Genomic DNA, 22,779 nt, shown 5'->3' on the forward strand with positions numbered 1-22,779 from the left:
ACACATAAAAGAAATGATCAGACAAGATGATTAGCTTATTTGTTAGAAGATTACTGGCATGTTTACATGAGTCAATGATCAGGAACGAGCGTTTATTTGTCCCCCTATAGTTTGCACATAAAGGATGATTGGTGCATGTAAAAGGAAGAGAATCAAGCTGCGATCACCCTCTATTTTGTCAATCTGATCTCCTTTGCAAGCGGATTATCTGCCCATGTTAAGGAACTTGACAAAATTTCTAAGACTTTTGATAAATGTAGGACTAGTAGTTCTAAATTTTATTTAGAGCGATTCTGCGTCACATTAATCCCCAGTGCATATGACTCCTGGTTTATGAAGATAAGAAAAAAAATTTAGGATCAACTACACTGAAACTGTTTAAAATATTATTCTTTGGGCATCTTCTGAGTTCATGAACATGCCCAAGTAAGGCTGGACGGGTGGGCAGGAAGCTGCTGAACTGGAACTTGTTCAAATGGACACTCATTGCTGTCACTCCAGGTTTATGACAAATGGAGATAAGATCAGGCGCAAGTCAAATTAATGCAGGGAAACAGATTAAACACACGTTACTTACATATTTTCTTCCAACACTTCATGTTCCCATGTCATTGTACGGCTGAAATAAGTAAGAGTTTTATCAGTTATTAGAGTTGATTCTTATAGATTTTTTTTATGAAACTATTCTCTTTATTGATGGAGTTTCTAGCGTTATCTTGTGATTTTATTTCATCTGGACATTTTTTTATCCTGATCTTCCAAATTAGAGAAAAATAAAACATTCTGACAGAGCAGTATGTTGGTGACATGACGTATGAAGAAGTGACTATTCTCAATGGGGTAACAAAAAGAAGAGGGAAAAAAAAACCTTTTATCCCTCTGTCAAAATAAATAAATAAATAAAAAAAGGTAGATGGACTAATACGTTTTCTATCCACTTTTTGCACCCTGGTGAGCGTTATCACTTCTTCGTATTTCATGATCTGTTTTTGAGCTTAAAGGGAATCAGTCACTAGGTTTTTGCTATGTAATCTGAGCGCAGCATAATGTAGAGGCAAAGACCCTGATTCCAGCGATGTATTATTTATTGAGCTGTTTGCTGTCATGTTGATAAAATCACAGCTTTCTCTGCTTCAGATTTACCAGTTCTCTGAATGCTAAGCTGGTATAACCACCAATAATCTCCTGCTGATAAAACACTGATTTTATTGAAATAGCAACACACATCACATCGCTGGAATCAGGATCTCAGCCCTTACATCATACTGCTCTCAAATTAAAAACCAGCTGACAGATTCCCTTTAAGGTCTGCCCTCTTGGAAGCACCCCAAAATTCTATAATAGCTCATTTTAATATCAATTAGCTTGTGTAATTAATAGAGCCACATGGTTTTCCTTAATCAGTCAAGTGAGCTTCACAATTTGCACTATCTTGAGGGTAATTTTTATGATGGCTCAGATTCAAGGAGGAGCACTTTTTTATTACATCTAATAGGTAACCTAAGTGGAAAGGATTTGTCTCAGAGGATTAAGACTTTAAAGGGGTTCTCCAGCTCTACCAACTTAATGGCCTACCATGATTGGCTATTAATATCAGATTGGTGGAAACCTTGTCTTGAAACTCCTGCTCCGTACTATTCAGCAAGAACTAATATTCTGTTCTGACTTTTAGGAGACAATAGATGACAAAGGAATCTCCCGGTTATGGCACAGCTACAAATAATGTTTTACTTTCCTTGAGGGAATAAGAGCCATTAGTCATACTCAGATCTTTCAGGCATCCTGGTATATCCTACAGAATCCTGCTCTGTATAAGTTAAAGTACAGACAGCTTTCTACTGTAACTATAGGCTTTAATGCCTTTTTTGCTGTTCTACAATATTACTGAGTTCTATCGAAGCAGTTGAAAACCAGCAAAAGGGCAAATGAAATATATGCTATTACTATCTGATTATTGGGGGTATCACTGCTGGACATGACTTAGCATAGAACAAAGGGGCAACAACCTATGTAAGCAGGGGCGTAACTACAATGGACACAAGACTTGCAGTTGTACCCGGATCCCAAGAAGTCCCTTTGGCCCATATGATCTTTACGTTTAAAGATTCGTCATAGTTTGGCTCCCTGTTGGAGATTTTGCACTGGGGCCCGTGCACTGCAAGTTACACCATTGTATGTAAGGCTATGTTCACAAGGGGTGTTTTTGCAGCTTTTTATTTTTTGCAGCATTTTTTTATGCAGAAAAGAAGCTGCAATTTACAGATTTTCAGTACCAACAAAAAGGATTGTAACCCTCAGCAGGGTAACTGTCCCACATGCACCAAATGAATGAGAAAAAAAAAAGAAATTGCACTGGGACAAAATTCAGTACAAATAGTAAAAATCTTTATTGATGAAATTGTTAAAAAAAAAAGGGGGTAAAAATCCAACATAACAAACACAGATATCCAAAATTGGGGGTGAGCACCAGAAAGAAAATAATTGTTGATAGTATTAATCATCATGAGAAGTCAAATATTTAGGAACAGTGAAAAGGCAAAGAGGTTAAAGAAACCCTAGTGTATATCCAGGTATATATATTTTTATACAAAGTAATGGTAAATATTAGTATGGAGGATATATAACAAGGTGCATTGAATAAAGGTGCATTAATCAGTGGCAACACTATTTATAAGTCACAAAAATGCAGATGCAAATATATATATATATATATATAAAGTGTAAGAGTGCATACAATCAATAAGACAAATAATGAACATAATATATTGATGCTCACCCACCAACAACCCAACGCGCGTTTCACTGGTGCTTCGTCAGGGGTCAATCTGTGTTTGTTATTTTGGATTTTTACCAACTTTTTTTTTATCAATTTCATCAATGAAGATTTCTACTATTTGTATTGAATTTTGTCCCAGCACAATTTATTGTTTTGTTGTTTTCTAATTTACAGTACCAGCCAATGCTATCAGGTTTCAGAAATATTGTGTACACACTTGCTTCTTTTTTTCCTGACTAAATTGGAAAGCTGCTATGTTTTTGTAAATCTGCAGCATATCAATTCTTTCACCGTTTTTACAGTTTTTTTTACCCATAAAAAACAATTATTGCAAAATCGCAACAAAACATTTGTGCTGTGTGTTTCAGCAGCATTTTTGCAACATTTTTGGTGAGTAAACTAACATTATTAACGTGTACTGTAGACAAATTTTCATGTGATCACACCTGAAAAACGCAGAATAAAAACTGAGAAAAAAAACACAGCAAAAAGCAGCATATAGCTGCTTTTTATACGCAGCTACGTGTGAATATAGCCTAACGCACAGATGTCCGACTAGATTTTTTTCTACAAATTGCCATTTGCGAGGGAATCTGTCAGCAGGTTTTTGCTATTTAATCTGAGAGATGCATAATATAGGGCAAGAGACCCTGATTCCAGGGATGTGTCACTTACTAGGTTGTGTGTTGTAGTTTTAATACAATCATTCCTGGCGGCGTGCTGGCATGGCTTACCACCTCCCACCATGCAAGACCGCCATCTTACCTATCAGTCCAGGCTGCACACTTTGCTCCAGTACCTGCTGTGTGCATATCTCTTGTCTGATTGCTTAGGGCGGCGGCACGGTTACTGCCTGATTCTTATAGTTACTGTGTGCGCACTCCTAATGCGTCCCCAGCCTATTGTGAGTCACTGGATACTTAAACCCTCTCCACCCAGTAGGAGAGGCCTGAGCAACACTTTCTTTCAGTGTTTTCTGTGCAACTGAGTTGCCAGGTCCTGTCCTGTATCTTGTCTGCTTCCGCCACCCTGGGGTCTGAGTTCCCAGGCTCGTTCCTGTATCTTGTTCCTGGTTCAGTTCCTGTCTGAACAGTGTCCTAGCCCGTTACTTGTTTGTCTCTATGTCCATATCTTCCCTTTTCCTGCAGTGTCTGAACCTGCACCTAACTCCAACTCGTTGTCTCTGTACTTCTGTTTGTGAGTTTAGTGTCCACTCTCTACTTCATTGTAAGTACCTCGTGTGTATTTGCTCTGCTCTGCTTTACTGCCGCACTTGCGGGTTTTGCTCTGCTCTGCTTGCCTACCGCACTTGCGGGTTTTGCTCTGCTCTGCTTGTCTACCGCACCTGCAGGTTTTGCTCTGCTCTGCTTGTCTACCGCACCTGCGGGTTTTGCTCTGCTCTGCTTGCCTACTGCACCTGCGGGTTTTGCTCTGCTCTGCTTGTCTACCGCACCTGTGCGTTTTGCTCTGCTCTGCTTGTCTACTGCACCTGCGTCTCTGTTCCTGTATCCCAGTCTGTACTGGTCCCTATCCTGCCTGCGTTCCTACCTGCCAGTATCCACCTGTCTGCACACCAGCCATGCCTGCCAGTATCCACCTGTCTGCACACCAGCCGTGCCTGCCAGTACCCACCTGTCTGCACACCAGCCGTGCCTGCCAGTACCCACCTGTCTGCATACCAGCCGTGCCTGCCAGTACCCACCTGTCTGCATACCAGCTGTGCCTGCCAGTACCCAACTGTCTGCATACCAGCCGTGCTTGCCAGTACCCACCTGTCTGTATGCCAGCCTAACCTGCCTGTTCCTGCATTCCCCGGTGTGGGTCAACAGCTGTGACCGGGGTCTGACCTGGAGTAGCACCTGGTCCCTCTGCTCAGTTCCTCCCTGGTTCACGGAGTCGACTGAGCCGCCGTGCGACCTTGGTCACGTCCCTCCAGGCACTCCTCGGTTCATGGTCCAGTGGGATCACTAACCACGCTCACACCAGTCAGTCCGGGCGTGAGGGTAACATAGTGTTTTATCAGAGATTATGACTGCTGGACTAGATCTCCTGTGCAAGGCAGTCCAGCTAATCTGTGTAACACCAACCTCACCACTGATTGGCAGATGGCTGACAGTGAACCCAGTAAGCCACCAATCAGGGGTGTGGGTGGAGTTATACAGAGCTCAGCATTCTGACCACTCCTACATCTACAACAGCAAAAACAGGGATTCTATCAAAATTGCAACAAGCAGCCCAGTAAGTGATAGATCACTGGAATCAGGGTCTCTGCCCCTACATCATGCTGATTACATAGCAAAAACCTGCTGCCAGATTACCGTATATACCCGAGTATAAGCCGAGGTACCTAATTTTACCACAAAAAACTGGGAAAACTTATTGACTTAAGTATAAGTCTAGGGTGGGAAATGCAGCACCTACTAGTAAATTTCACCATCCTGGTACGCATTGCTCCCTGATCCCCAATCCTGGTATGTATAGCCCCCTCATCCCCAATCCTAGTATGTATGTCACCTTCATCTCCAAGCCTGGTATGTATGGCACCCTCATCTCCAATCCTGGTATGCATTGCCCCCTCATCTCCAATCCTGATGTGTATGGCGCCCTCATCCCCAATCCTGGTATGCATGGCCCCCCTCATCCCCAATCCTGGTATGCATGGCCCCCCTCATCCCCAGTCCTGGTATGCATGGCCCCCCTCATAACCAATCCTGGTATGAATGGCCCCCCCTCATCCCCAATCCTGGTATGCATGGCCCCCCCTCATCCCCAATCCTGGTATGCATGGCCCCCCTCATCCCCAATCCTGGTATGCATGGCTCCCCTCATCCCCAATCTTGGTATGCATGGCCCCCCTCATCCCCAATCCTGGTATGCATGGCCCCCCTCATCCCAAATCCTGGTATGCATGGCCCCCCTCATCCCCAATCCTGGTATGCATGGCCCCCCTCATCCCCAATCCTGGTATGCATGGCTCCCCTCATCCCCAATCTTGGTCTGCATGGCCCCTCTCATCCCCAATCCTGGTATGCATTGCCTCCTAATCCCCCAATCCTGGTATGCATGGCCTCCTCATCCCCCAATCCTGGTATGCATGGCTCCCTCATCCCCAATCCTCAATCCTAGTATACATGGCACCCCTCATCCCCAATCCTGGTATGTATGGCCCAATCACTGCACACATAAAAAAATAAACACTTATACTCACCCTCCTTCCTCACCTCTGCTCCTGCAGCTCATGTCAGCATCTGAGCAGCGCATGACGTCACTGCCATGCGTTCTCAGATGCTGATGGGAGCTGCCGGCATATTCACTCCTTTCCACGCCGGGACTATGTGCGTGGAGAAGAGTGAATATGCATTTTCTTTAGCAGTGGGCACTATCAGCAGGAGCTGCGGCTCATTGCTCCTCTGTGTCCGCTACTAAAGAGAATGAATATTCATTCTAAAATCTGATCGGTAGCTGTGGCAACTGCTCAACCTTTCCCAAATTTTCCCTCCGACTTGTGTGGAACCAAAGCTTCATTTAGGTCATGTTTGGGCTTTAGTTCCTAACATAGCAGGGCCACAAAGTTCCTACAGAAGGCATCCCTATTTGGAATTTATTTTGGAGGTAATTACATAGAACTAACACTTACTTAAAGAAGCTCTCCTCCTCCTCCCATAAAAGTTTTTATCCTCTTAATATATTGCAGTCATCAAATTATATAGCACTGTGAACTTACAATTGCTCCTTTTGCCTTTCTACCCAGCTATTTCTTATCTTTTCTCTGCTCTGTGTAGAAAAAGGAAGTCTCTTGTCCCTGCATTTATCAGCCCCCTCTTCACTTCCTGACCCAGCACTCCTCCCTTCCCCCCTGCCATTGACTTTTGCAGTGACTGATGAGTCATACAGGGAAAATTTACCTCCTGTTTCTACATAGAGCTTAGAAGGATTCAGCTAGTCAGTTTTTAATCATGTCATGTCATAGACCTAATGGAAAACTGAAAAATTAGCTGGGTAGAAGGGAAAGAGACTGTATAAGACTGACTAAACATCGGAATGGGCCTCTTAGGCTTTTATCTATAGACTCCCGTCCATATTACATTTGGTATAGTCCAATGTATTGCATTTACCAATATTTTTCTTAGGCTGTCCTGTTTTACTAGTTAGTGAGTCACCTTCTGTAGTTTATGGGTTTTATTATTATTTAAATAAAAATTATGTTTTAACTTATTATTCTTTGAGTCACTTATTTTGTGCCTGGGCACTACCTATACCCAGGCTTTGTGTTGTAAATTGTATTTTGAAATTCTACCTCTCTATGTTATTTTTTTATTTTCCATTATTAGGACTATCCTTATGTTAACCAGTATTCAGGTCATATAGGGAGTGTTGTACATTGATGTTTATATACATTTGGAGTGTTATGTCCATGCGCTTACCGTATATTTACATGCTTAAAGGATCCTCAAGTACGGTTTTATATATGGACGTAGAAACTTGGCTATACTGTATGGGCACTTGTTACTCCAATAAAAATGATACATATTTTTTAGAAATCTGATGTGCTAGTCATGAGAAATCTAGCATATAATTTATATGTAAATTAGACTGGATGTGCAATGGAGGCTTGTTCACACTTCTGATCTTCTCGTACGAGTGTTATCCTTGGTTTTCACGGATAGCACTCATACCTATGATGTTCTATGGGGCTGTTCACATGTCCAATTTTTTCCTGAAACAGGTGGAAAATTTCGGAGACATGTCCAATTTTGATCCAAGCGTCGGATTAAAATTGCCAATGCCAGTCAATGGTTGCGTGAAAAAAAAAAAATCAGACCACACTCTGATGACACCAGAAGATGGTCCAATTTTCACAGACTGAGAGAGAATAGAGAAGGTGATAACTTTTTTTTCTTACGAGAAAAACCTGATGACACTCAGATAATAGTCTGATCAAAGTTTGATCAGAATAATCAAACTGTTTTTCTCATACGTTGAAAATACTGAAGTCTGAATGAGCCTTAATATATAGTATTTATTGATTAAAAATTGAAAACTGAATTAAACCTTTTTAAGAATTACTATGGATCTGATATGTAAGACCTGAATATGTATGTGAGCGCTGGATCAAAGTTTGGAGAGGGTTATCGTTAATAATTAGAACAGCATGCTTTGGGATAACAGATCCTATATTATTACCATATAAATAATAGGGGAGATTTATTAATATTGATACAATTATGGCACTTTGTAAAAGCGACACTCCACACATCCCCCAACTTTTTTTTTTTTTTCAACACAAGCAGCCACTTTAATTTGTGTAAGAAAAAGGACTAGTAATTAAAAATGTGCCCCAGGTAAAAAAAAAGCAACTAAAAAGTAAGCAACAAGCACTGAGCTGTCTGCTGGAGGCACAAACTATCATCTGTAAGTATTATTATCTCCTGAACATGGTTATTATCCCAGGAGTTCAGTCACTGCATGGACTGTGGTATCCTGCCCTGGCATTGGCACTGGTTGGGTACACAGCTGCATTTTGGAGAAGCCACTTCGCCCCCTGCAGCGCAGCAGCTTGCCCAATACTATATGCCCACTCCTCTTGAAGGGGTTAAATTCCTTAGGAGCAGGCATCCCATTTTTTGCCTTGAGGCTGTGCAGAAATTCAGGCTTCTGAGAAAATGAAGGCTGACCTCATCCCAAAGCTCGGGGAGGCGGGGTTCTCTACTAAACTGCAGGCTGCCATAAACTCCCCCCTCTTCTTCACTTTGCTATTTTACCAATTAAGGCTTTCTCAATCTCGGAGGGAGAGAGAGAGAGGAGACATCAAGGGGGTGTAATTCAATTGACAGGGGAACTGTGAGGCATTATCCCCTGTACTGAGAGGAGCACACAGGGAAGCGCAGACGGAGCAGCCCGACCCCTCCGCTTCATCTAGTTGCAGAAAGGAAAGGTAAGAGAATTGTCCAGGACACTGTGTAATGCCCGGTGCCATCCCTTCAGCCCACAGCAGGCTCCTTCCTTGCTTGGCATTTCTTATACCCAGTCTTAGCACTCACAGGTGTGGACTGTGGAGATGCGCTTTTGCGCAGCTATCCTTGTGCAGATGCGATTTGACGCAGCGTCTTCTGTGCGCACTGAGCTGTCCCAGCTGTCACACTGCATTGGAAACTACATACAAACCCAGCACCTGATCGCTGGCAGAAATGATCTGTTGAGTGTGACAGCTAATGAGTTGGGTCACAGAGTGTCATTACAGAAAAAAAGGTCTTTTTTATGACCTCTGTAAGGTAATAATAAGAATAAGGCGCCACTCAGTTAAAGTGCAATAAAAAATGTCTAATTGTATGGATAATCGCTGTGTGTAAATGAGCAAAAAGAGCGGATTTCTAGAATCTTTTACGACGATCCCAAGATTTCTACGCTGAACACCCCCTATGACCTATAGGTACATTTGGTGCTGTGGAAGTATGTACTGTGAATGCAGAGAACCTACAAATGTCCTGATGATGAATTTGGCAGATTGGTGGGTCACCTTGTCATTTGTAAGCCCACCCTCTAAAGGCTGGGATAAGCTGTAACAGTGGAGACCCTTATGCACCTATGACATCCATAATAGGTAATCCAGGGAGACCTGAACACTTCACTGCTTGGCTGGATTTCTTCTCTTTGACAAGTTTGGAAAGTTAACTAATTGTGTGATGTCGGTAATTGTACTGCAGTTCTGGAAGTTCAGATCAGTGGGTTTCCCAATAGTGAGACCCCCCCCCCCCCCATTATAAAAAAAAGAGACTAGTATGCACATATAGAGAGATTATAACAGACCAGCTTCTTGTGGCTACTCCCTTAACTCATAATATACTGGAGACGACTCCTAAGCAATAAAGGCTACCTGTGAGTGTCACTGATAGGTGAAAATCCAAAAGGTACCCATAGATATCTGGAACTGCCTTTCTTTAAAAGCCTTTATAGTCTTAGAAGAAATCACATGTAGCTGTAGTATATCCCGTAAGAAGGAGGCATGCAGGAACTTGTAGTTCCCCATTCGCCTTAGACATGCATGGAAGATGACTCTGATTTAGGGTGTGGAGTTACATGTTTGATCACAGCCTTCTTGATGTAATGTCATGTATTTTGCTACAGAAAAAAATAAATGGATTCCAGAGGTGAGGACTTTATTAACATTGCACAAAAAGGGTCCAACTTGAAAATTATCAGAGTGGCTATTGCTCGTTACCAAATGGCTGACGCTTAAATTTTTCCTTAATTTTGAGATTCAAACCCTCATGTCAAGTTATTCCAGTGAGAAAAGATAACCGGGAGTGGCAAATGTGTTGCCCCTTATTCAGAAAAGTGGTGCTTTTGCATCTGTTTAAATCCTAAGTAAGCATTTATTTATTTCCCTTGATTTATATGGCGCCAACATATTCAAGAGTTTATATACACTCCAGGGCGAATGTCATAGGAAAGTAGTTTGTTTTTGTATTGTGGGATGAAATCAACACAAATACAAGGAAACATACAAACTCCAGGGAGATGTTGTCCAGATTGCATACGAACCCAGGACCCCAGAGCTGCAAGACACCAGGGATGACTGGCAGGCAGTGAAGATGACAACTATACATTTCTATTAGCATTCCAATGTCATCATCCACTGAATCAGAAAGGAGTCCACACGTTACAGTACATGGAGCAGATGAACAGACAAGCAGCTCTCTATACTGCAAGACAAAGCAAACATGTTATTCCTGACTTGTCTTCTGTGACCTTTAAATCAAACACTTTAAAACTTCATATACTCAGAGGTGTTCATGTCGGACTCGTCCCAGAAGTCTCATTACAATTATTTTTTATGGCATAGGAGCAATACCAGGGCATCTGCTATGTACTGATGGTCTCTTCTTTGCACGACCAGCTAATGTTGATGGGTATTGTTGCAGGAGGAAGGCGGGGGGGGGCACATTCTTGTATCTGAAAGGAAGCGCATGTAAAAGGCAATGTTTATTTTACTGGGTAATTGTGTAACCCTAGTGTTCAGTATAACTTCATCATGACATCATAAGGAAAAGACTCAAGCCGCAAAAGGGTTTAGCGGCTGGATGTAAAGGGGTTTTCTCATCTTCATGAATAGTTAAAAGTGCTTGTAAAACAAATTATCATTTTACTAAAAATAATCTCCATTCTCAAGATTGGAGGTTTTTTTTAATGTTGCAGTTTACTTTCCACTTATGCAGTCTATCAGAAGTGGCCAGTCTCCTAGGCAAGGAGCGCAGCTCTTACAAGCTCTTTACAATAAAGTGTGCAAGGGCTGCTATGAAGATGGCCGGATTGCTGCACAGGCAAAGCTGAGGCTCTTCTGATTCTGCTGAGACTAAAGCGGACATTCCTCCAATGCTGCAGAGTCAAAGCTGAGGCTCCTCCGATGCTGCCGAGGCAAAGCTGAGGCTCCTCCGATGCTGCCGAGGCAAAGCTGAGGCTCCTCCGATGCTGCAGAGGCAAAGTTGCCTCTGTTTGCAGCTTCGTAGACCGCACAGTTCGGACCTGCAGCTCAGGCAAGCGAACCATCAATCATCAGGAGCACACCACCTCCTGCATTCAAGGAGGCAGGGGAGCGATGCACTCCTGAAGATAGAACATGAGAAAACCCTTTGAAGATAAATTGTGTCTCTTGCTTTCTTCACACATGATGAATAAGTTATTTAGTACAATAACGTAATGTATATATTAATATATTAATATATACTGTATATATACTTGAACAATCAATCTCTTCTCAATTTGATGTATTACAATCTGTCAGGAATTTTAGGCCTAGGCAACGTTGGTGCCTTTTTTAAATGATGTCCACCCTTGATAACTATGACTGTACTATACCGATCATATCACTATTCTGCTCTTTTGTCATATCCAAAGTGACCATACTTTTCAAGGATGACCAAACACTTGGGTTAAATGTAACCAGAATAAAGACCCCCATACACATTAGATAAGTCAGCCGATTTCAACATGATCAGCCAACCATTTAATGTGTTTGGGGGCATCCTGACTGTCTCCAACAGATTATGCCGTGACACATGAGGACTGGCGGTTGGAATTTAGACCCCCGATTTTTTAGTTCAGCAGAAAAATAAGCCACTGCCAGATGATTCTGGCTAGTCCGAGCATTCCTGTGCATGGGGAAGTCAGGAGACATAGCTGTTGGCCAAACCAGGGTTGTAGCCATATTATGTGTTTGGCCAGCTTAAAGATCTCCCTATAAGCAGCTCTTGATACAGAATATATTTTGTGCAACAAGAAATATTTTACATGACCTGCATATTTTGAGACTTACTGTACTACTCTCTTTCTCAGTTTTTTGGGAAGTCCAACTTTTCATATTCATGTCGGCTGAGTGGGTACGGTCTCCATATTGATGTAAGAAATATATGTCTTTCCCTGCTACTCCACCTCACCCCTGATGCTTCTTTCCACTGGGAAACTGCAGCTGCATCTCCCCTCATATTTGATTTCTAGTTATTGTTTTGCTCAATTGATTTTTTTGTGATTGAGGAGATTTCTGAAAAAGAGTACTACGGGCGTTTTTATCTACGGATGCTTCAAAACAACGGTTTGGTAAGAATTATGTACTTCATGTATCAGTTACACCCCATGTGCTATACATATGGATGAACGTTTGCCACCACTTGCTTCTAATATTGCTTCTTGCAATATCACATACCACAGTCAACATTTCATGCATTCTTTCCAATAGAGGGCGTATGACATGGCTGATGCATTAGTTATGCCAGTCATTTGTACTGTACAATAGAGATCATGATTTCACTGTTGGGGTGCCTGATCTATGTAAAGGATAAGACACAAATAAAACATTTAACCCTAAGCCAGCACTAATCCCACCAACACAAAGCATAAGGAAATCTGCTGTGAATGTGACTGGGTAACTTTCTCTCGCTAACACAACTAGACCTGAAACCAATATCTTGATTTTTTTTGTGGAGATACTACTTAATACATACTACTAAAAAGTTGTATCTATCCATTCTTCATTTAAAGGGAATCTGTCAGCAGGTTTTTGCTATGTTATCTGAGAGCTGTATGATGTGGGGCCTAAGACCCTGATTCCAGTGATGTGTCACTTACTGGGCTGCTATTTGTGGTTTCAATAAAATCAGTGTTTTATCAGCAGGAGAATATCACTAGAGGACTAGTTGTCTCATGCCATGTAGTCCTCCTGCTCTGTGTAGCCCCGCCTCCACCACTGATTGGCAACTTGCTGACAATGTACACAGGAAGCTGCCAATCAGAGGTGTGGGCAGGGTTATACAGAGCTCAGCATTCTCAGCACTGCTAGATTGACAATAGAGAAAACAGGGATTTTGTCAAAAATGCACCTAGCAGCTCAGTAAGTGATACATCTCTGGAATCCGGGTCTCTGCCCCTAAAATCTGGTGATAGATTCTCTTTAATAGGCTTTAACTTTCTGTAGCCGGTTCTTGAACATCACTGACGATATGTTGATGGTTTACATGATCATTGTGTTTTGCAAAACTTTTACTAATGTGGTGTTCCCTAACCCACACACAAAAAAAAAATCATGGGAACTACAAGTTCCATGCTGTTGTTTCCCTTGGTCGAATCAAACCCAGGTCTCCAATGCTGCTGTAAAACAACAGTGCAAACCACTGAGCCACCATGTTTCCTGCCAATAAAGCCCCTTATATTGAAAAGGCATTAGCGTCCAAGCTTTAAATAGCTGGATCTCTGGCTGCAATGAGAACATTTCAGCGGTCTTGTTCCCTTTGAGTTTCCTCCCCTGAATTCCATGTTCGAGCTGCACCCTGCCCTGACCTCTTCTGGGTTCTGTCAGTGTGATGAGGTCAGCGTTTTCCTGAAGGAAATGTTGTGGTGCTCTAATAATATTCGGCAATTAAGTTGAGGTCTCCGTATCGGGCACACCACATGAGGCTGAGTGTTACTAAGCTTTCATTCCTTCTTTTTTTGTTCTTTGGAAGGGAAATCTGCTTTTTCAGGGTGAAGAAAAAAGTCACTAATTATAATTTTGTTACAGCAGAACATTATATGGAGGAAGCAAAATGCAGACTGAAAATAAAAGTCTCATCCTTGTAAGCAGTTTATAAGCAGAAAAGGGACTCGTACACAAATTAATGCAACATCTTTAATTTATAGGAAAGGGGTTAAAGGCACCAACCGTCTGTCAGCCCCAAGCCAGGTCGTTGGCACACCTGGAAAGTATCATGGACCCGTCCAATTAAATAGGGTGCCTACATAATACGTGTCAAGCAGCGGTGCCTTATATCTCACAATGTAGATGTTGAGCAGCTGGTCATAGGAACCTATTTAACATTACTTAAGACGTCCTTTTCTCACAAACGTGTTCTATAAGAACGCATGCCCTTTTTAACCCAACCGGTTTAGAAGAATGTGTTGTTTTTTTTTTGCAGACCGTGCACCTAACATATAAATCACAAAGACATGTCTATTTTTGATTGGCATCATGGATTAAAATTACCCATACAAGTCTATAGTTCTGTGAAAATCACGGACGTTATCAGTCTGCCGTCCATGATGGAAATGGTAATGAATAGGAGAAGCTTCGCAATTTATTCATTTTTTTCATATATGAAAATCACTCATGAAATACTGAGAACTGACAATGTGTCTGTGTTCTTGTGTAAGCAAAAAATCAAGGAAAGCCTTATCTTGTGTATAAATTTATATTATATATTATATAAATTTAACCTGATTCTGCAATTCTTATAATATTTTTTGATAGAATTTCTATACTGCTAAATTCCAGGAATGTCCCCAATTCATCCATATGGCTGAATCTGAAAGTGCGTCCCTCATGAGAAGTGTACACCTATAATAGCCAGTGGCTTAGCGTGGGTTGCCAGCACTTGGTGCAAGGCAATTATTTTGTGCCCCCTAACCTGTGGGCCATTAACACTCCCTACATCCCTTCCTCCAGTGCAGTATTTGAACCCCTTAGTCCCCAAGCACATGTATTTTAAGAAAATACTGATGTAATTAAAGTCAAATTTCTGTACATTCCCTTTGTCTGTTCGGGTAAGAGGAATAAATGGAATTCATGTACAAAAGTATCAATTTGCATCGGTTATGCAATTGGAAGCAAATAATGCCCCATTGGTTATTGTGGGGTTCATTTGGGTTCCACTTTGTGACAGTTTTCAGAACAGTAGAAAAAGTTCTGCATGCTGGACTTTTTTTCCCCATTTTAAAAACTGACACAAAACAGAACCCAGATGCACTCCATATTAATGAGTGGCTTCCCTCCAATATCATTTGCATTATTAATATAACGTATATATCCTTTTTGCACATAAATACCATTTATCTGTTCCTTTAAACTGAGAAAAAAACAAAAAACTGAATATTTTCCCTTCCTCCAGCCCAATACCTTCTACCCACATTTGTAATCATCTCGGTCTTCCTGCCCTGCACCCTGGTTTATATCCAGAGCTCAGCAATCATTGGCTCCACCGCCCTGAATTTATTACCCCAATTGAGTCCAGTGCCACGAGAAATGCCCTCTACAGTCTTCACTATAAGGCCACGGCCCCACTATCAGTATTCAGTCAGTATTTTTTCTCAGGAGTGGGAGCCAAAACCAGGTCAGGAACAATCAGAGAAAAGGTAGAATAGAAACAAGTCACCAATTCTGCATTTATCACCCACTCCTGGTTTTGGCTCCCACTTCTGAGAAAAAATACTGACCGAACACTGACCGAATACTGATAGTGGGGTCGTGGCCTTAGTCTTTATTTACTAAAAGCTATACAGCCGGTCATATAGCATCTCTGTTGCTCTCTCAATGATGAACGCAGAGGGCAGCAGCTAAAATGACTTTGCTGCCTATGCAGTGCACAGTAGTATGTCAATCGAGATGATTAAACACTCAGTATAATCATGATGATGATGAGCGGTTTGTCATCTTACTCTCGAGTAAGCAGAGTGCTTGTTGGACATCGGGCACACACTGCTTCCGTGCGTCACTTGCCAGCCACTCAGAGAAGATTCCTTAGTACTGGTCATGCCATCCTGGATCATATTGACCGCGGATGGGAAACTAGAAATTTTTCACACCCATAGAATATGAAGCAGCTTCCACTGTGGTTGTGGTCTCCGCACACTACACCAATAATAGGCATAGTTGATCTGCAACCAGTGGCCTAGGAGTCTAATTTGGCTCACAACCCATAGTTGTGATTAAAAAGGGACAAAAGCTTCTGGACCTCTGACATAGATTCAGACATTTAAAGGGGTTGTTTATACCACCGGAGCCAGCCAAACATTTATATAATGATTGGCTGACCATAGATAGATACGTGGAATGGAAAGGAGTTATATTCACTAGATATTCCTTTAAAGGGGTACCAAGAACATATCCACTGATGTTTTTGCCTCTACTATGTATGGCTCAATCTAATTTTGTCATATCTCGTGCAGACAGACCACACCAGGGCACGTTTCAGAGGAAGTCTTTAACCCATCAGTATATGGGAGGAAACCAGTTATACTCGGAGGAAACCCGCACAAAGCCAGGCAGAAAATACTATTACTTACATACGCAATAAGCATATTGCAAGGTTTTTCTAAGAAATGATCCCTAAAATGTGCTATCAGAGGGAGGATAGATTGTGAATTTTACAAGGAACTTAACTAGGGATTAGAGAGAAGCTGATAAATTCACAGGATCCTGGTCCCGCAGCCACATCAGTAAAAGTCTGGAACCTGCCTCCTACCTACTGAATTCCCCGGCTCCTCTTCTGATTTGAAGCCTGGTGCAACGTCGTCGTTGCGGTATGGTTCAGGCATGGTGTTTCCTGGGGCCTACTAATCAGATGAGGCAAGTGGGAGGCTTTCATCTGGCAGCCATGGACTACTGACTAGCATCCTAATAATTGACTCACTTATGTCCTTTAGGGATATTAGGGGAGCAAAGAGAGGTACCCCTCCGGTCCGGGAAGGGTTTAGCTGGCTGAGTGAGATGGCCTTGACTTAGTTTTGGAAGTGGACAGGCTCTCAGACTGCATCTAGGGCATCTCATCCAGCCAGACAGTGGAACAGCAGTCTGTAGATGGGCATCTAGTCTCTAGTCATGTTACAAGACTCATCAGGGTAGCTACGTCTACTAATGCAGCATTTCTATCCTATGGGGTAATGACATTTATACATAGATATTATGTCATTCATCTATGGAAATTGTCTGCAGATTTCTTTGTTCACATAATGTATGAAGCGCTCTTTTAACACATAATTGAATAATAATGAAAGTAGCAAAGAAAAATGTTATTAAAAGTTTATTGAAGACTTGGAAACATTTTTTTCTGTTAGAGAAATGGTGAACAAAATATTGATACTACTGCTTTGGATGAAAAGTAAAAAAAAAAAATGAATAGTAAATCAGAAAACATTGCTGGTATTATAGTCATTTCGGCAGTAGTGATTGATGAAAGGGTGTAGATTACACCCAACGATTTTTCTGTGATGTCTCAAACACTGGACACCAAGCAAATAATATCTGAGAAATGGGGGCAACTCTGAGTAACCCTTCTCAAAACCGTGTTTAGTATGAGAAAGGCTTTTGGTATGTTTTTTTTTTCTGTTCCCACCAAACACATTTTTACTCTTCCCTGTTGACCTTCAGCATTACTAAGACTTTTCCAGAGCCAGAGAAGTCATCATTCACATTGGACAAGCAGAACTGAACAGAAAAACAATGATTGTGGTTCTCCAAATTTTACTGTTGATTCACATTGGCAATCAGTGACAAACTGTTCTGTTTGCTAAAATATTAGTGTTCTGCTTTAGGAACTAACATATGGTAGTAGTTACTGACTGGTAAATGGCTTGTATGGGAGTAGAAAAACATGGTTGTTTTCTCCAGAAATAGTGCCACTTTTGTCTATGGGTTATGTCAGGTATTACAGCTAAATGTCCAATAACAGCCCAGACACAGAATAATTCTACAAGATGTTCTTATAGGGAATCAGTCACCAGGTTTTTGCTACGTAATCTGAGAGCACCATGATATAGGGGCTGATATCCTAATTCCAGTGATGTGTCACTAACTGTTCTGCTGTTTCAATACAATCAGTGTTTTATCAGCAGGAGATTATCATTATAAGACTAGGTGTCTCATGCCTCCTGGCCCAACCAAACCCCCACGAGTGATTGGCGGCTTTCTATCACTAAACAATGTATGCAGAAAGCAGCCAATCAGTGGTGTGGGCGGGGTTACACAGGGCTCAGCATTCTGAGCTTTGATAGATCTGCAGCTGAGAAAACTGTGATTGTAGCAAAACTGCTGCACCCAGTAAACTAAGTGGTACATCACTGGAATCAGTGTCTCTGTCCCTACCTCATGCTGCTGTCAGATTACATAGCAAAAATTTGCTGACAGATTCCCTTTAATTAGCAATTGTTGTGTCAACTATTTGCACCGCCGAGTGGCCCTTGAAACTGGGAGCCCGATTGTAGTAAGCGGCACTAAATCTGGTCAGTGTGAATCAATGTATCCTGAAGAAGAGTAAGATGCAGATTCACAGATCCCTTGTGTAGAAATTTTCTTTGCCAGAGTCACGTATGAAAGTTATTCTCTATTTATTGAATGAATGGGCGAGTTTGGTCTGCAAATCAGACCAAAGTCGGACAGGTCTCCATTTTTTTTCATGTAAACCATTGGTTAGCAAAAAAACTGATTTGAAAAGACCCATAAAATATAAGTCAGTGTGACAACACCAACCCCCCTTTTTGCTGAGGATTTTTTTCCTGGGGGTGTACGTTGCAGTTTTTTGGGGAGGCAAAAAAAACACTGCATCCATATAAGTCTGCAAGTCACTAGGAAGTCTGTAAATACACTACAAACCGTATGTGTGTATAATTATATATATATATATATATATATATATATACACACACACACACACACACACACACACACACACTTTTGCACCACTTTTGTTGATCCTTGGTATTTATCTTTTTTAAAATGCAGCATGCAATGGGTATGTCATTTTTTTCCTGTATTTTTCCTTGTACTTCTCTACAGGAATTAAGAAAATGCATGATCATGAATAAATAAAAGTGTAACCCAAAAAAAGCTTATAAAAGACGCATGAAATTCATGGCATTTTCTTAAATCATAAATAGCACCCCCCTCTAAATTAGCTTTTTACTTTATGTGTATATATATATATATATATATATATATTATAAAAAGCAGTTTTCTCTGCTTTTTTTTTCTTTACTACTTATAGGGCTTGCTCAAACTGGCAAATACTTCGGACGAGTGCTATCCGATGTCTTATGATTTGGCATGAGGAAAAAAAAATTGCAGCATGCTGCGATTTGCAGCGCACATTGGAGCGCACTTACTCATTCAAGTTTTTGGGTGCGTGGAAATCATCAGACTGCACTCGGATGACAGCCAAGTGCAGTCCAATTTCCGCAGATTCACACAATGGAGAAGATAGATAAATTTTGTTCTCCATCTTCTCCTCACCTGTGCTACTATTCTCTCAGCCGAGAGAATCGGATCACACTATGCTGACACTTGGATTAAACTCGAATCAGAGTTTGACTGGCGAGTCATTACCATAATTGACCTGATTCTCTCGGAAGAGAAAATCTACGCTTGTGTGACCATAGCTATAGGATGATATATCTGCTAGGAAGCTTTGTCGCGTATCCCCGTGCCATTGGAGCATTATGTAAACTTCTCTTGTAAGCGAGCGTCGTGTGCACAGTTTGCTGGAGGCACAGAACTTTCAGTCTATATTCCACATCATGTTGCTACAGGAGGACACAGACATAGGCCAGGTACCTGGTTAACAGCGCACAATAGGTATATAAAACATATCAGCAGGTTTTTTTCACATTCCTGAGCTCGCCGGCTTTAGTTCTCAGATCATGACTACAGTTTAGCATTTTTGATCGATGATGTAATTCAGCTACAGTATTAATAATGTACAGTTTGCTAAGCGCGCTGCATGCCACAGCTAATCCCGTACTGTCTTCACACACAGAGATAATACATGACATGCCAGTGCCTGAGGTGCTGCAGCTTTGCTACAAAACAAGTCAGTCTATCCTTATTTCTCAACACAATCCTCTGCTCAGTCACTCAGGATCTGATGCTGATTTTCACGCTGAAATAATCTCCCAACACAATGACAATCTTCAAGCAAAGTGAATGTGACGCGCCCCCTGGGCCATGTTGGGCAGCGTTGCGCATGCGGGGAATACCCGGAGCCGGATCTGATAGGGGTAGTAGTCCTCTTGGCGGTGACCCGGTCCGTGCCCAGGGTGTCAAACCAAGTGGCAGAACTTAGAATAAGATGTTATAGAGTTCGACTACGCCACCCGTGGATTGCGGTCAGTGGGGACCGCCGCTGCACTGCAGACCGCTGAGGCTGATGTTATTTGCGCAGCTGAGAGTGGGATGACTCCCCACGGGAGGAGTATTGCCTCAGGGCAGCTATTGTGGAGATGATGATGGGAGTGATGGTGTGGGTGTCCCAGTACTGATGGTGCAGGTGCGGCGATGAAACACAGAGGCTTGAAGTGCAGTTTCCAAAGCTTTACTCACTGTTGGTGTTCAGATCACTTCGGCCAAGAGTGACCACCTGAGCCGTGCTGCGTTCACCAGGGGAGGGACTCGGTCAACTCCCAGGCAATTCCGGAGTGTGGTTCAGGGCTTCCCTCTCTTTCCTTTCTCTGGCCGTCCCCACCAGGGACCCACCTTTGTCCAGCTCCCTCGGGCCTTCTGGTGGCGAAACCTTTCCCGGTTTCCCTGACCCTATACGGTATGCCTTCCTGGTGGATATGGTGAGGGGTCGCGCCAAGACTTGACCACGACCTCCGGTTTCTGGCTAAGGATAATTGGCCTCCACCAGTTTGGGATCCGGCACCCTGTTCTGCCAACCCTTCACCCATTATCTCGTGGGATCTTAGGGTTCCCTCCTCTCTTGCGTCTCTGGGCCTTTCCTGGTGTTTCTTGCCTCCTTTCTCTTTCTGCTGTCTCAGGCCTCCACTCCAGGCTTGCCTCTGGAGCTGGGCCCAGACTGAGCCACAGCTCCCTGTCAGCCCTCTCTGGCTGAGCTCCTCTCTGAACTGAACACTGAACTAAGATGGTGCCCACCTTTTATACTCCCTTCTGACACCCGAGCCCAGGTGACCAGCACCCAATGGGCTCCTACCTATGCCCAGAGTCCCTCCCCTGTCTGCTCCTACACCACTGGGATATTCCTCCCCCCTCCCCACTCCAGCCAGGGACAGACGCTGTCGTACCTGCACATCTATCTGGTGGGAGTACCGTTGATCTGTCCCCCGGAAATGGGGTGAGTGTAGTGTATGCAGCTAACTGAGCCCCGTTCCACACTCCATCCTTACCCGGGAGTGGAATACCGCACCTCTGGTTCGAGGTGCAATACTCCTGTAGCAGCCGAGTCCTCGGGGTGCTACATTCCCCCCCGGTAAATCACAGCACGTCCTCGGGCTGGAAAAGAATAAAACAATTTAGACATACAAAATTTTTAAAGTGCACTCACATATAAGACATTAACTATCAACTCATCCCTTTATGGGAGGTACTCTTCTCTTCTTTGACGTTACTGGTATAAAACGTTTTTATACAACACTTTGCTAATGCCACCGGAACTCTTTTGTAAAACACTATATAAAACTTTGGCATTACTGTTTCAGCAGCATTTTAAACTCTCCATTATAAGACATTTTCAAATAAACATTTTCAAAACATATTCTGGATCTCTGGCCACGGTGCAACTTGTGACCAGGTAAAGTGCAACAGTCCATTTTAATTTTGAGGTAGACGTTGCGGTTCCTGTATAAAACCAGTAGGGGGCGCTTTAAGAAGCGCAACTATGTACAAGGGTATGGCCGCTCTCAGTCCTCGGCCAGTGGGAATAGGGGAATGGCTGCTCACAGTCCTCAGCCTGGTTAGGGATTAGGGGCACACAGGTAACAGTTCTTTAACAGTTCCATACTAGTCCCAACGGGGACCACACTTCAATCAGTAAGAGTTCCTGTACCCCGACAGGTAACTATATACAATCCTTTGTTCACGCTACTTCCCTTCAGTAGCTATGTCCTCTCCGTGCTCCCTCCTGAGGGTAGTCTTCAGACCCGTCCGGGTCCTCTTGGCTTTCCTCATACTGCAACTCCTCCTCAGTTAGCCGGTGTACGTGAAGGGCGTACGGTCCTTTGGCACACTCATGCCGGGTGAAGGTGACCACGTCACCCGGGTAGAGATCACGTCCACGGTGTCCTTCAGGTAGGTGGCTCTCGACATCCCTGCGGGTAACAAAGACGTCGCCGGGAGTTCGGTGGTCCCGGATAAAGCCCCAGCCATTCTCTAGCTGGAACTTTATTACGGTCCCGTTGGCGCGGGGACCGTGGGCCGTACGGGGGTTTCGTCGGGCCCTGCGCTTCTGTTCCGCGCTTCGGGCCTGCAGCTGTTCCTCGCGGATCCGCCTCTCTCGCCGTTCTCTTCCAAAGACCTCCAGCTGTTGACGGCAGCACTCCTCACGCCGGGCTGCGTCCGCCCGGGTCTCCTGGGTGAACCCCATGAGGTTCTCACCGGTCGGATCCCATTCAAATTGGGCGTCCTCTAACGGGAGCGGAACAATTTTGGCGGGCGCCGGAGCCGGGATCAGGGGCTCACACAGGGGCCGTTCCCTCCGGAGCCGGGGGTTGACGTACTCCGGTGGCCACTCGAACGGCAGCCCGTCCGGGCTAGTATGCTGCGTGAAGAGATCTGCGCCCAGGGGTGGCACTGTGGAGGCAGAGGGCGCGGTGGGGACCGCGGCGCCCGGGGGTACTCGGCCTTGCGTCCAGGCCGGAGGCATCCTATTTGGGTCTAGGAATGGCACCTTTGGGGAAGAGGGCGCTGGAGGGACAGCGGCGCCCGGGTTCACCAGGCCTTGCGACCAGGCCGGTGGCACTTCCTGCTTTGCCGC

General features: G+C 43.4%; 1 protein-coding gene across 4 annotated transcripts in view; it reads left to right on the plus strand.

Annotated features, from left to right (window-relative positions):
• The first annotated feature begins 8,520 nt into the window (after positions 1-8,520).
• Positions 8,521-22,779, plus strand: part of FLNA (filamin A) — a 96,828-nt gene continuing 82,569 nt past the window's right edge. For all 4 annotated transcript variants that reach the window (XM_073639860.1, XM_073639862.1, XM_073639861.1 and 1 more), the window contains exon 1: positions 8,521-8,711. The gene's annotated coding sequence lies outside the window, so the exon portion shown is untranslated. The remainder of the gene's footprint in view (positions 8,712-22,779) is intronic.

This window comes from Phyllobates terribilis, unplaced genomic scaffold, assembly GCF_046119375.1.
Source record: "Phyllobates terribilis strain yellow unplaced genomic scaffold, ASM4611937v1 Scaffold_7__3_contigs__length_470593459, whole genome shotgun sequence".
NCBI classification, from domain to species: domain Eukaryota; kingdom Metazoa; phylum Chordata; class Amphibia; order Anura; family Dendrobatidae; genus Phyllobates; species Phyllobates terribilis.